This window comes from Camellia sinensis, chromosome 3 (assembly GCF_055761805.1).
Source record: "Camellia sinensis isolate YWXY chromosome 3, ASM5576180v1, whole genome shotgun sequence".
Classification (NCBI taxonomy): Eukaryota; Viridiplantae; Streptophyta; class Magnoliopsida; order Ericales; family Theaceae; genus Camellia; species Camellia sinensis.
Genome location: NC_138963.1, coordinates 89,302,702 through 89,315,398, shown reverse-complemented (window position 1 = coordinate 89,315,398; position 12,697 = coordinate 89,302,702).

Here is a 12,697-nt window from a genome sequence, read left to right as displayed (position 1 = left end):
AGAGAGAAAGCTGCAATCCAGCTCGCAATATACCAGCAACAACTTGCAAGAGCTTACAACAAGAAGGTCAATCCGAGAGATTTTCAAATCGGCGACCAGTCCTGAGAAAAGTCGTCGGCAACAAAAAGGATCCCAGAGAGGGCAAGCTTGGCCCAAACTGGGAAGGACCCTACAGAATTACTTCGGTATTAGGCAATGGAGCTTATCGGCTTGAAGATAACGAGGGCAAAGCACTGCCAAGACCTTGGAACACTTGTAATTTGAAATTCTTCTATCATTAGATGTACATTATTTTTGGCCGAAGTCATCAATAAAATCTTTCCCTCTTCTTTAAACACATATGATTGATAAAGTTACACATTGGTGTTATGAATAATGAGAACCCAAGTAGAACTCAGGTTCACATTGGGGGCAGAGAGAAGACAGAGACACTTAATTCACTTGTTGAAATTTGTAGCAATTTACAAGTTAGAGTTAAGCTGGTTCCTTATCTTCACTTGTTGAAATTTGTAGCAATTTACAAGTTGAAGTTAAGCTGAGATGGTTCCTTATCTTCACTTGTTGAAATTTGTAGCAATTTACAAGTTGAAGATAAGCTGAGATGGTTCCTTATCTTCACTTGTTGAAATTTGTAGCAATTTACAAGTTGAAGTTAAGCTGAGATGGTTCCTTATCTTCACTTGTTGAAATTTGTAACAATTTATAAGTTGAAGTTAAGCTGAGATGGTTCCTTATCTTCACTTGTTGAAATTTGTAGCAATTTACAAGTTGAAGATAAGCTGAGATGGTTCCTTATCTTCACTTGTTGAAATTTGTAGCAATTTACAAGTTGAAGTTAAGCTGAGATGGTTCCTTATCTTCACTTGTTGAAATTTGTAGCAATTTACAAGTCGAAGTTAAGCCGAGATTATTCCTTATCTTCACTTGTTGAAATTTGTAGCAATTTACAAGTTGAAGTTCAGCTGAGATGGTTCCTTATCTTCACTTGTTGAAATTTGTAGCAATTTACAAGTTGAAGTTAAGCTGAGATTACTGTTTCTCTTCACTTGTTGAAAATTGTAGCAATTTACAAGTCGAAGTAAAGCCGAGGTCATAGTTTGCACACTTATAGCAATCTACAGGTTGGCCCAACCAAAGAAGATGCTTAACACTTGTTGAAATTTGTAGCAATTTACAAGATAATGTTAAGCCGACATGTGATCATCTATTGAAATTTGCAGCAATTTGCAGGTTGAGGTAAAAGCTAAGTATATTGTTTAAACACTTGTTGAAATTTGTAGCAATTTACAAGTAGATCATGGTTTAGCACTTGTTATAACTTGAGAAATGTTTGCAAAAATAGCATTGAATAGTATATGTCTTACACTTGTTGAAATTTATTAAAAGTTTGCAGGTCAGTATCTTGCCGAAGTAAAGCTTGTAGTTATTATACCCAAGATATGTAACCCCGAGAAGATTGCACAAAGGTGGCAAAATATGAAAGGCATACAAAATATTCTAAGTATAGAACCATGCAGAAGCAAATCAAGAGAAATTAAAAGATTAAAGCATCCATAGAAAAACAGTTGCAGTTGTGTACAAAAGAAGGCACTACGGCCTACCAGAAGTAAATTGTTTTGAAATAACAAAGAAAGGCACATCAGCCATGAAAGGAAGCTTACATTGTCCAGAAAACAAAACAAAGTACAAGGGTGCAAAAGAAAAGACATGAAAGTTAAGACTTTTCAGCATCAGCAATTGGCTGGATCTGAACCTCAGAAGTCTCCTGAAGAGATACCTCGGCTTCCTCATCTGCAGCAATCTCAGCGTCGATCTCAGCAAGGGTTTCATCAATGCTCTTGCTGATTTGAGGAATGTCAGATGAACCCTACTCCGGGGTAGCCTCCTTGATAACTTCATCACCATCATTATCTTGAGTCAGGTCCAGGACCTGCTCATTCAGAGAATGAGACTTAGCCCCAACAGCCTCCTTGGATTTTCTTATTAAACCCTCTTCCTTATCCCCCTCCACATCTTCATACTCAGATTCGGATTCTTCTTCAGGATGACTTGGAGGAGGAGGGGGAGGGAATGGCAGAGGGATATCATCAGCCTTGCGCAATGGCGAGTCATCTGAGATGTTGAGCTTTTTGGCAAGGGCCATCCAACCAAGGGAGAAGCCCCTGTTGCATGCCTGCCTAACTTGCAGTTTGTACTCCTCAGTGACGTCGGCTATTCCTTGAGCATAAGCCTTCTCGTCAGCCTCCTTAATCTCAGCATCTTTGGTAACTAAGACCTCCTGAAGCTCTTTTTCGGCTTGGGCCTTTTTTACCTCAGCCTCTCTCTTCTCGGCCTCAACAACCTTCTTAATGGCCTCGGTAGATTCGGCTTTTTCCTCGGCTAGACTTTGGGCTTTGGTGGCGGCCTCAGCTTGGTCCTCCAATTTTTTCATCTTTGATTCGAGAGTTTTGTTCTCCTTTTTCAGGGCAGAAACCTCCCTCTTCATGTCGGCCAATCTTTGCCGATTTTCAAAAGCTTACATTGAAAACGAATGGGCATGCTGGATGGCCTGAAAGAAAACAGAAGTGTAAGAAAATATTTTAAGTATGAAACAGAAAGAAAGTAGAAAGTTCCAAGCAGGAACACTTACTTGAACGGAGTGCTGGAGCATTAGAGCATAATTCTCGTACTCACTATACTCAGCATTTCGCTCGAGGTCACCCGGAAGAAGCAACGCCGTACTGAGGGCAACGCCAACATTTATGTCATCGGCGCTTTCACTGGACATAATTGGCCTGTCTTCCAAAGTAATTTTGGGAGCCCGAGGGACATCCGGTTTCTTGGACCCCGAGGTAGTAGCTGAGGCCGACCTTGGCTTCTTTGACTATGTGGATTCAGAGGGTGGGGTTTCAGCAGACCTTTTTGCAGGAGCAGAAGAAGTCTTCTTACTCTCAGCCAGTTTGGAAATAGGCAAAGTGTCCTCAAATTCAACCTGAGTCACTTTGGCCTTTGGCTGAGCCCTTTTTGTTCTTTTTGGCTTTGGTGGGGGCACGGATTGGGTTGGTTCAGCATCAGCATCAACTGGGAGGTCGGCTAAGAGATCTTGGGCAACAGGTTTCGGGCGACCCATCTCAGCAGTTTTGACAAGTCGTCACCGACGTTTTCTTTCTGGTATTAGGATTAAGTATGGGGCTGAAGTTGATGGTTGATCGGCTGGATTAGAGGTTGACCCTTGATCAGCCCGAGATGTTGATGCGGTTTGTGGAGTGGCAGCAGAGGGAGGAGAAAAGCTCTTCTTCTTTCTTTTCGAGACGTCGGGCAGTGTAGACTTGTACGTCGGAATAAAATTCAGTACTAGTGGAGCCTTGCGCTTTTGGATTGGCAGATCTGGGAGCCTTTTTAAGTCTTTGCTGGGAACGTAGGACTGGCAAAAATCCTTTGGTGGCTTGCGAACATCTGCAAGAAGAACAAAACATTAGAAACAGACAAAGTTTTGAAGACTTGAAAAGAAACAACTAAGTAATTGACACTGGGCTCTTACCCTTGCCCTTTTTAACTGTTCGAGGAAGAGGGTATAGATGGACATCCTCGTCTAGGGCAAACTCCCAAATTCCAGAGGTAATGAAGTAGTCATCTCCAGCCCCCTTGTTGGAATCTGGAAGGTCGGCTACAATTTTGAATTCGGTGGACCTTGGCTTGAGGTAATAGACGAAACCTTTTTCTTTTAAGTTTAGGGTGCACATGGTATAACAATATTGGATATCGGCAAGGGTGATCCTAACGTTCTCCTGCCTAGCTAGAACTATGATACCATTAATCACTCGATAGGAGTTGATGGTAAGTTGCATGGGGTTCAACTTATAGTAGTGAAGAACTTCGTGAAAAAGGGGATTAAGTGGAAGCCGAAGTCCACATTCAGTAAAGGCTACAATGGGAAAGGGCATCGTATTGTCTGTAGGCATGATGGAATCATCATCCCCAGCTAGCCTAAGGTGAACATCGGCAGGAATAGAGAACTCTTACCTAAAGTACTCAAGTTTGGTCAGGGTGTTTACCCTGTGCCTCCACATACCCATAACGTCGGCCTAAAGACAGAGGGCTTGGTTTCAGAAAGAAGATGCTCTTAAGGGGTTACCAGGACCTCGGCAAAACCCTAGGTATATGCTGGTAAGGATTGTTTCAGTTTTTTCCTAAGAATTGATAGGTTCTATAGACAAATCCCAAACCTAAATCTATGAAGGCAAAGATTGAAAGTAAAAATTGAAGGTAGAGATCTGGCAAAGACACAAAAAACAGAAAACAAAGGCAAAATTTCAGAAACAAGAATAGGGATGGGCTATCAAGAACATGAAGAATACGAGAAATAAAGGACCAAGATCAGTGGCAAAAATACAGTGAAGCGGTGCAACGGTGCGTGTGTTCAAGATATAGGCAAAGGCCAAATCAAAGAGTAAACACATTCAAATGAATGATTCACAAAATAGGCATTTGAGTAAGGCAGTAATAACAGGAGATTCCAGAAATGGTCAAGAATTGAAATCAGAAGGAACAGTTATTTACCAGAAAAAATGAAGCCGATGTGAGGACTGCCGGAATCAGTCGGTAGTTACAGATGTGGCAGAACGACGAAAGTTCCACCAGGAAGACAAAACACAGAGCTTGGAAGCTTCAACAATGGCGGATTCGAAAGAACGAGTTTAAAGAGAGAAACAGCAAATGCAATAGTGAAAAAATGAAAGAAGAAGGAAGAGTTTTTGTCAAAAACCAAAAACGGCGGCAAAAGATAATCAATGCGCCTGGAGCAGCGCATACGTCAGGCGGCGTACGTAGGAAAAACGTGGTTTATAGGTGCGTCACAAACACGGACCAATAAGGTAAAGACGTGTAAGAGAAACGGTTGAGTAAAAGATGCGTGACAGCTCACACATATGAAAAGGATCACTGGAATTCTTGTTTTCCGAAAGGAACATGTCGGCTTGACATAAATGATCTCGGCCGAAGAGTACTTACGCCGAGGTTCTAGAAGACAATACAGATACAGGTTCCATCACCTCAGAATGCCAAGATAATAGAACCTAGGGGGCAGTTGTGGGGATGTATTTTCTGAAATACCAACACGTGGCAAGGTGACGCCGACGTGTCAGCCGAGGTACTACGTGTCCAGATTGTGACACCGAGGTTATCTCGGCAAGGCCGAGGTTATCTCCGAAGATATTAGAATCCGAGATAAATGGATAAAAGATAAGGGACAGGAGTCCTAGAGTAAAGAGAAGACTTTGCTAAGATAAGGATAAAGCTCTTAGGGAGTTTATCTTTATCTCTTGAAGAGTCCAAAGTCAGCACTGAATTGGAGTCCATAGAAGTCAGGCTTCTAGTGGGACTTGGATTAAGTAAACTATAAAAGAGAGGCACCCCCATGGGTCTAAGGTACGCAGTTTTATGCTTAAGCTTGTGAGTTTAGCACTTGATTATCTTTGAGAGATATACTGACTTGATCGTCGGAGTGCCCCCGGGTGGAAGAGCCACCGCCGGAGCCTTTTCTTTCTGTTACAGGTTTGCTGAAGCCATCTATTCTGCCAGTGCTCTCCAGCTGATTACTAGGCGGGCAGTGTGGTCAGAAAAATACCCACACATAATTATATGAAAATTGTATGTATGCCCATAATGTCCTAGTGTATTACGGGCATATATACATTGTATGAAAATTTGTGTAAAATATATTGAACAAAAATGAGAAAATAAAAAAATAAACAAATAGAGAGAAATATAAAAAAGGGAGAAAATAAAAAAAATAAAAAAAAGAGAGAGGAATGTGGGATCATGGGATCATAGAAGAATGGTTGAGAAAAAGAAAAAGTAAAAGAAAGAGAAGTGAGAAAGAAGAAAATATATATGTAGGATATTTTTTGGAGAAATATATGTCAGCCATTGTTTTATAATTTGAACAAATCTGAGCCATCCAAATGTTCTAATTGGACAAAAATATGTTGAAGATTCAAAAATCATCTTACTTTTTAAAAATATGTTGAAGATTCATATAAGGTCTAAATTTATGAAATCTATCAGGTATTCAATCTATTTAAAAATAATAATTAATTGATCAAATTCATTTAAGTTGTGGACCATAAAATTCATTAATTTAATCTCCACTACATACGGTAAAATCTGACTCCTAATTCTGGGATCGTAAACTTTCCATATAATATGAATAAAAATAAGTGAACAAAAAGGAGAAAATAAAAAAAATAAACAAATACAGAGAAAAATAGAAATGAGAGAAAATAAAAAAATAAAAAGAAAAGAGAGAGGAAGGTAGGATCATGAGATCATGGAAAGATAGGTGAGAAAAGGAAAAAGTAAGAGAGAAAACTGGGAATATAGAAAATATACATGTAGAATATTTTTTGAAAAATATATCTCAGCCATTGTTTTATAATTTGAATAGATCTAAGTCGTCCAAATGTTCTAGTAGGACAAATGTGTGTAGGACAAATTCAAAAATCATACTGCTTTATTATATAGATGTTGAAGATCCATACGAGGTCTAAATTTACGAAATCTATCAGGTATCAATATATTTAAAAATAATAATTAATTTTTTAAATTCATTTAATTTGTAAACTAAAAAATTCTTTAATATAATCTCCAATACACGCAGTAAAATCTGGCTCCTAATTCTAGGATCACAGTCTGTTCCATATAATATAAATAAAAATATGTGAATAAAAAGGAAAAAATAAAAAAAAAATAAATAGAGAAAAAAATAAAAATGGGAGAAAATAAAAAATAAAAAGAAAAGAGAGAAAGGTTGGATCATAGAAGGATGTGTGAGAAAAGGAAAAAGTAAGAGAGATAAGCAGGAAAATAGAAAATGTACATGTAAGATATTTTTTGAAAAATATATCTCAACCGTTGTTTTATAATTTGAATAAATCTGAGCCGTTCAAATGTCCTAGTAGGACAAATGTGTTTAGAATAAATTCAAAAATCATTCTACTTTATTATATTAATGTTGAAGATTCATATGACGTCTAAATTTACGAAATCTATCAGGTATTCAATATATTTAAAAATAATAATTAATTATTCAAATTCATTTAATTTGTGGACTAAAAAATTCATTAATATAATCTCCAATACATACAGTAAAATCTGGCTTCTAATTTTGGGATCGCAAACTTTTTCTATATAATATGAATAAATATATGTGAACAAAAAGGAAAAATAAAAACAAATAGAAAGAAAAATAAAAATGGGAGAAAATAAAAAAAAAATAAAAAGAAAAGAGAGAGGAATGTGGGATCATAGAATGATGGGTGAAAAAAGGAAAAAGTTAGAGAGAGAAGCGGGAAAATAGAAAATGTAGATGTAAGATATTTTTTGAAAAATATATCTCAAATATTATTTTGTAATTTGAATAAATCTGAACCGTTCAAATGTCCTAATAGGATAAATGTGTCTAGCATAAATTCAAAAACATCATGCTTTATTATATAGATATATCTTTTCGTAAAGTCAAAAAATAACTAAAATATCCTATTTCCAAGCGAAACCTAAGTCAGATTTTTGTCTTTTGTAGGATTAATCAAAATCCAAGCCATTTGATTCTACTACAACTGATAGATGTTGGAAAAAATGTTGAGATATTATGGGACATTTTGAAAAATTGGATATAAGAGGAGCTCAATTTGATATGTTAAATCAATGGGGGGTGTACGGGAAAGAAATAAATCTTCTCGTATAATCCTTTTTATCAAGTCTGCGCTCCTCCGTACGTCGTCGCTTTACTCCCTGAAAACACAAACGTGAGCTAACCGACGGGTGTGTGCCGGAAACCCCTCCGATGCCTAAGTCAGCAATTAGACAATAGACAATATGCTCTGTGTATTCTAGAGTAAGAATTGAGATACCTGTACAAAGGTCTGGTCATGAGCTTTTATAGACTTTACTTTGGCACAATCCTAGTACGATTCCAACTCTCCCTATGAGAGTCCTCCTAGGAATCACACACCCTACTCACTACTAACCAAGTGAGATAGTTTTGCACAATCCTAGTAGGACTATACTCTCCTTAGCAGAGTCCTCCTAGGAGTCATACTCCTACTCACTATCAACCAAGTGAGATAGTTTACACAATTCCAGTAGGACTCTAACTTTCCTTAGCAGAGTCCTACTAGGAGTCTCATCACTGCAAGCCAAGTGAGATGGCTGAACCTTTTACCTTGGTTATACATTCCTGCACGAACTGATTTATCTCGGTCCCCTGCCCTTCGAACCATGTGATCGAAAGCCGATCTAATGGATGCCACCCTGCCGAGCTATACATAGCTCGGCCCTCGCTATTGATGCTACCTCCTTTTAATAAGCTGCTGCAACCACACCGAGCTAAGTTACCTCGGTCACACACTTAAGTAATGATGTAGATAGCGCCCGGCCGAGTTATACCAAGACCGGCCGAGCTATACCAAGCTCGACATCCTTTCTCACCAATACCTCGGCTAACCATCAGGCCCACTTATTTCGGCTGACATCTTTACCTTGGCTAACATTGCGGTCAGCCAAGTTACTTCGGCTCTGTGATACTTTAAGCACTACTATCAGTCTTGACTTCGAGATGACGCCCTGTAGAGCTATCGTTTAGCTCGGTTCTCTTTCTACCGATACCTCGGTCCATAGTTCGGTCCAAACCCAAAATATGAGATGTCTTCTTGGCCTAAGACCGAGCTACACCAGCCCTTATCTTGGCCCATTACGCGGTCCAACTCCTAAAGAAGACTCTTCCTAGCTCGGCCCAATTTGTTTACAAATTACCCTCTCAGGGGGTAATTCAATAATTCTATTTTGGCATACCATATAACCTCTAGTCGGTGTGTCAAAAATTGATATGATTTTCGGCATCACTTCTTCATGTCTTCTTGCTTTTTATTTTTTTTTCTTTTTTCTTTTTTCTTCAAATAAAAGAAGACCAATGGTACACAAATAAAAGAATTCAAATTTTAAGAATAATAGAATAATAAATTTGACATACTGAGTAGAGAATTTTCATATCACCCAAGCCTTCAAAAAAAATTTAAAATACTAAATTTTGAAGGTTTTGGTGAAGATGTTCTAAGCCAATTTTTTACTTATTTCAGGCCTCATTTGGCATATAACAGTTTTAGTTTAAAAGTTAAAAAATTATTAAAAATTTCAAAAAACCTGTAACATATACTAAAAAGTCAAAAATTTTCTTTTTTCTCTATTTTTTATACATCTTTTTATAAAAAGTCAACTTTTTTGAGCAAAAAGCAATTTGGTAAGATGAATATAACGCAGCTTATGAAATTATCTAAATGCTCTCGCTTCTTTTCTTTTCAGACATATGCATGAGAGTAAAATGAAAATTTTATAATTTTAACAAATGATGTGACATCATATTATAATAATTTTCAAAAAAAAATTAAAAAAATAAAATTGCTTATTTAGTATTTTCCAAATGCATTGAAAAAGCCAAAAAGCCACAAAATAAGTTTGAAAAGCTACTTATTTTTGTCTTCTCAAAACATCTATTAATTTAACTGTTTAGGATTGCTAATGGTGCTTACTCATACTTATAATTAGGTTTTTTTTTTATTTATTACAAAAAAAAAATGTACAGAAAAATAAAGAGATAATGTAACTCAAATGAGTTAATAAGTCAATGAGCTAGCTTTTTTTTTGATGGCTCCGCAAAGGTTTGAGACAGTGGTGTTTAATAACTTAATTCAACATTTAAAATTAAATGTATTAAATGCTAATCAATTAAATCCGTTTGACAATTACAATTGATATCACTTAAAAAATTAAGTGCCTATTAAAATGTAAGCTAAATTAGTTTTTTTAAAAATTAAGTAATATGAAACATACTTAATCCTCACTGAATTTATAAATACTAAACATATACTACTATAAATCCACTATTACCATTGTTGCTGCCGTTGCCACTATTACCATCACCATCGCTGCCACTATGCCGCCACCACTACTACTATTGCCGCCACCACTACCACTTTCATCAACATTATTATTGTTGTCATAAGTACCATTATCATTTCACTATCGCCACCACACCACCATATTTCACTATTGCCACCACACCACCATCATAGTCTTTACTACCACTATTGACATTGTCATCGCTGCTGCTACCACTACTACTATTGCCCCATTCATCACTATTGTCATTATTTCCATAAGTACCACCATCACTTTATTGTTGCCACCACAGTCGCCATTGCTATTACCACCACCAATCCAATAGCGACTACAATCTTTTACCTCCACAATCATTGCAACTGTTGTCACAACCACAACTATTATTTCACTACCACTATCACTACCACCTCTTTTTTTATCTCCACAATATTACCATTCCACCATCACCATAATCACTATCCATTAATCTCCACCACTAGTGTCATTGGCATCGTAACTAATGCCATCAATGCCTCTTCTACCAATATTAACTCACTATCACAATATAAAAATTATACAATATATAAAGAAAATGTTTAAGACCTATAAAACAAACCTCTCACAATTTGATCCACAATTTGATCAACTTTTGATTTGCCACGATATATGTCAACTTTTGATTTGCCACATGCTCTATAACACTTGTGTTCTATAAACCTTTGAAAAGTGTATTTAATTTCCATTTATTTTTCCATTTGGATCTTTGGGTTGTTATATCATTGTTTTGGTGAAGTAAAATTCGATCTAAACTTGTTGAGATTGTTTGTTCATGCTTGGTTTTGTTGAAAAGTTCATTAGGACCTAGAAATTTTGCTCTGGATGTCAACATAACATTCATGGGGTCGATATCTGTTTCCTCTTCTTTTTCTCTCTTATTGTTCTGCTTGCTAGTGTTGACACCATCTCTTCTGAGTGTCGACACTGCATGGTCTGAGTGTCGGGCGGGCACTATTGCTCTTTAGTGTCGATACCTGGACTAGTTGGTGTCGATACCCTGTCTGCTAATGCCTTACTTGTTTCACCTTTATTGCAAGGTGTCGACACTCTTCTTGGAGGTGTTGACACTTGATATTAGTACACAAATTTTTCTACTGCTTTTTTTTCTCTTTTTTTTTTGGGTTTTTGACTTATTTTTTGGTTGACTTTAGGTCAAATATTCTATTATTGACCTCTTTTCTTCACTCTTTATTTTTTTTTCTCTCTCTCTCTCTCTCTTTCTCTTCTCTACTTTGTGGATCCTGATTTCTCTCTCTCTAAATTCTAACCTTTTTCACACAAGATCTTTAGATCTACTCACTTAGAGTCGTCTTCTCATCTTGCTCCTTTGAGATAAAGTGTAGAGCTCGTCAAAGGGCTTCATTCTAATCAGAACAAATCACCGTTTCACTATTGTCAATTTTTGGGATTTTCTTTATTCTTCCTCTTTGCTTTGAGGTAGGAATTTCCTTAATGATTTGTATGCTTTTTAGTTTTGCTATGTGTTATTTTGATAGCTTGAAGTCTTTGGGAAAGTGTAATGCCCCAAAATAGTTACAATAATTCGACCCAACACAATTAACACGAGACAACATAATCGAAATAATAAACTTTCATTAATCTGAATTGTTACACAAAAGTAACACATGCGATATACATTCATAAATAGTTCATCCTAAATCTACAATATGTGTTACAAGTAGTAAAGAAGAGTGAAAGTTGAACAGATATTTATATGCCCTAAAGGCTTACATCTTTCCAAGTCATTGCTTGGTTATAACAAAAATGAGACTAGCCAACACAAATAAAGCCCTTGGCTATACAAAAGAGAATACAAAAATGAAGCTTTTGCTCCAAGGTCCCTTTAAGCTATTGTCTTGGTGGAGGCATATCACCAGCACCTGAAAATGGTTTTTCCTAAATAGGGTGAGTCAAAGCACAGTAGGAACAATCCAACAAAATATATAAATCTGAACAAATATATAAGTACAGTGTGCATATACAATACCTGTGACAAAACATCCATATTCTACATGATTATAAAGTGCCGAATGTCATAACTCAATTCATTTTCCTTAAATTCATTTTAAGTTAATTTATTTCATCTCAATTCATGAGTCGATTTTATTATTTCCTGGACAACCCAACTGAGACTACAACTCGGTGGTTCTCAAATCAACACAACTATCACACAAACACTTCAAATTGCCATTTTACGAAAATTTCGTCCGCCGAATCGGCACCCATATATACATGCAGTTTTGCGACTTTCGCCTTAGACACACAGGCCAACGTAATTCAATGGAGTCCATCTCCTATCTCTTCCCAAACGTAAAGTACATTCCCTTTCTCCTCCCAAACATCATACATATATAGTGTAGTAAGACATAGTCATATTCAATGACAACCAACAAGAGATTAGTTTCAATTTATCTAATCCTCATGCAATTTCTACAACAATCATAGTTATCCTCCACCGATAGCCCAATACAGATATTCAATCTTTAGACAATAATTCATTCAAATTCCCATAGGTGTCAGGTAATACATATCTAACCCCACAATTTATATCAACATCTCTCTAATTTCATATTTACAATACCATTTTTATTTATTTATACCAAATAAATATTTGAAACATTTTAGAGCAAGCTTATCCCTTTCCCAAATATCAACTCAAATGTCAAAATCAACTAGTTTGTCATATTATAATCTCATCTTCAAACCCCATAACCATTTATATCACATT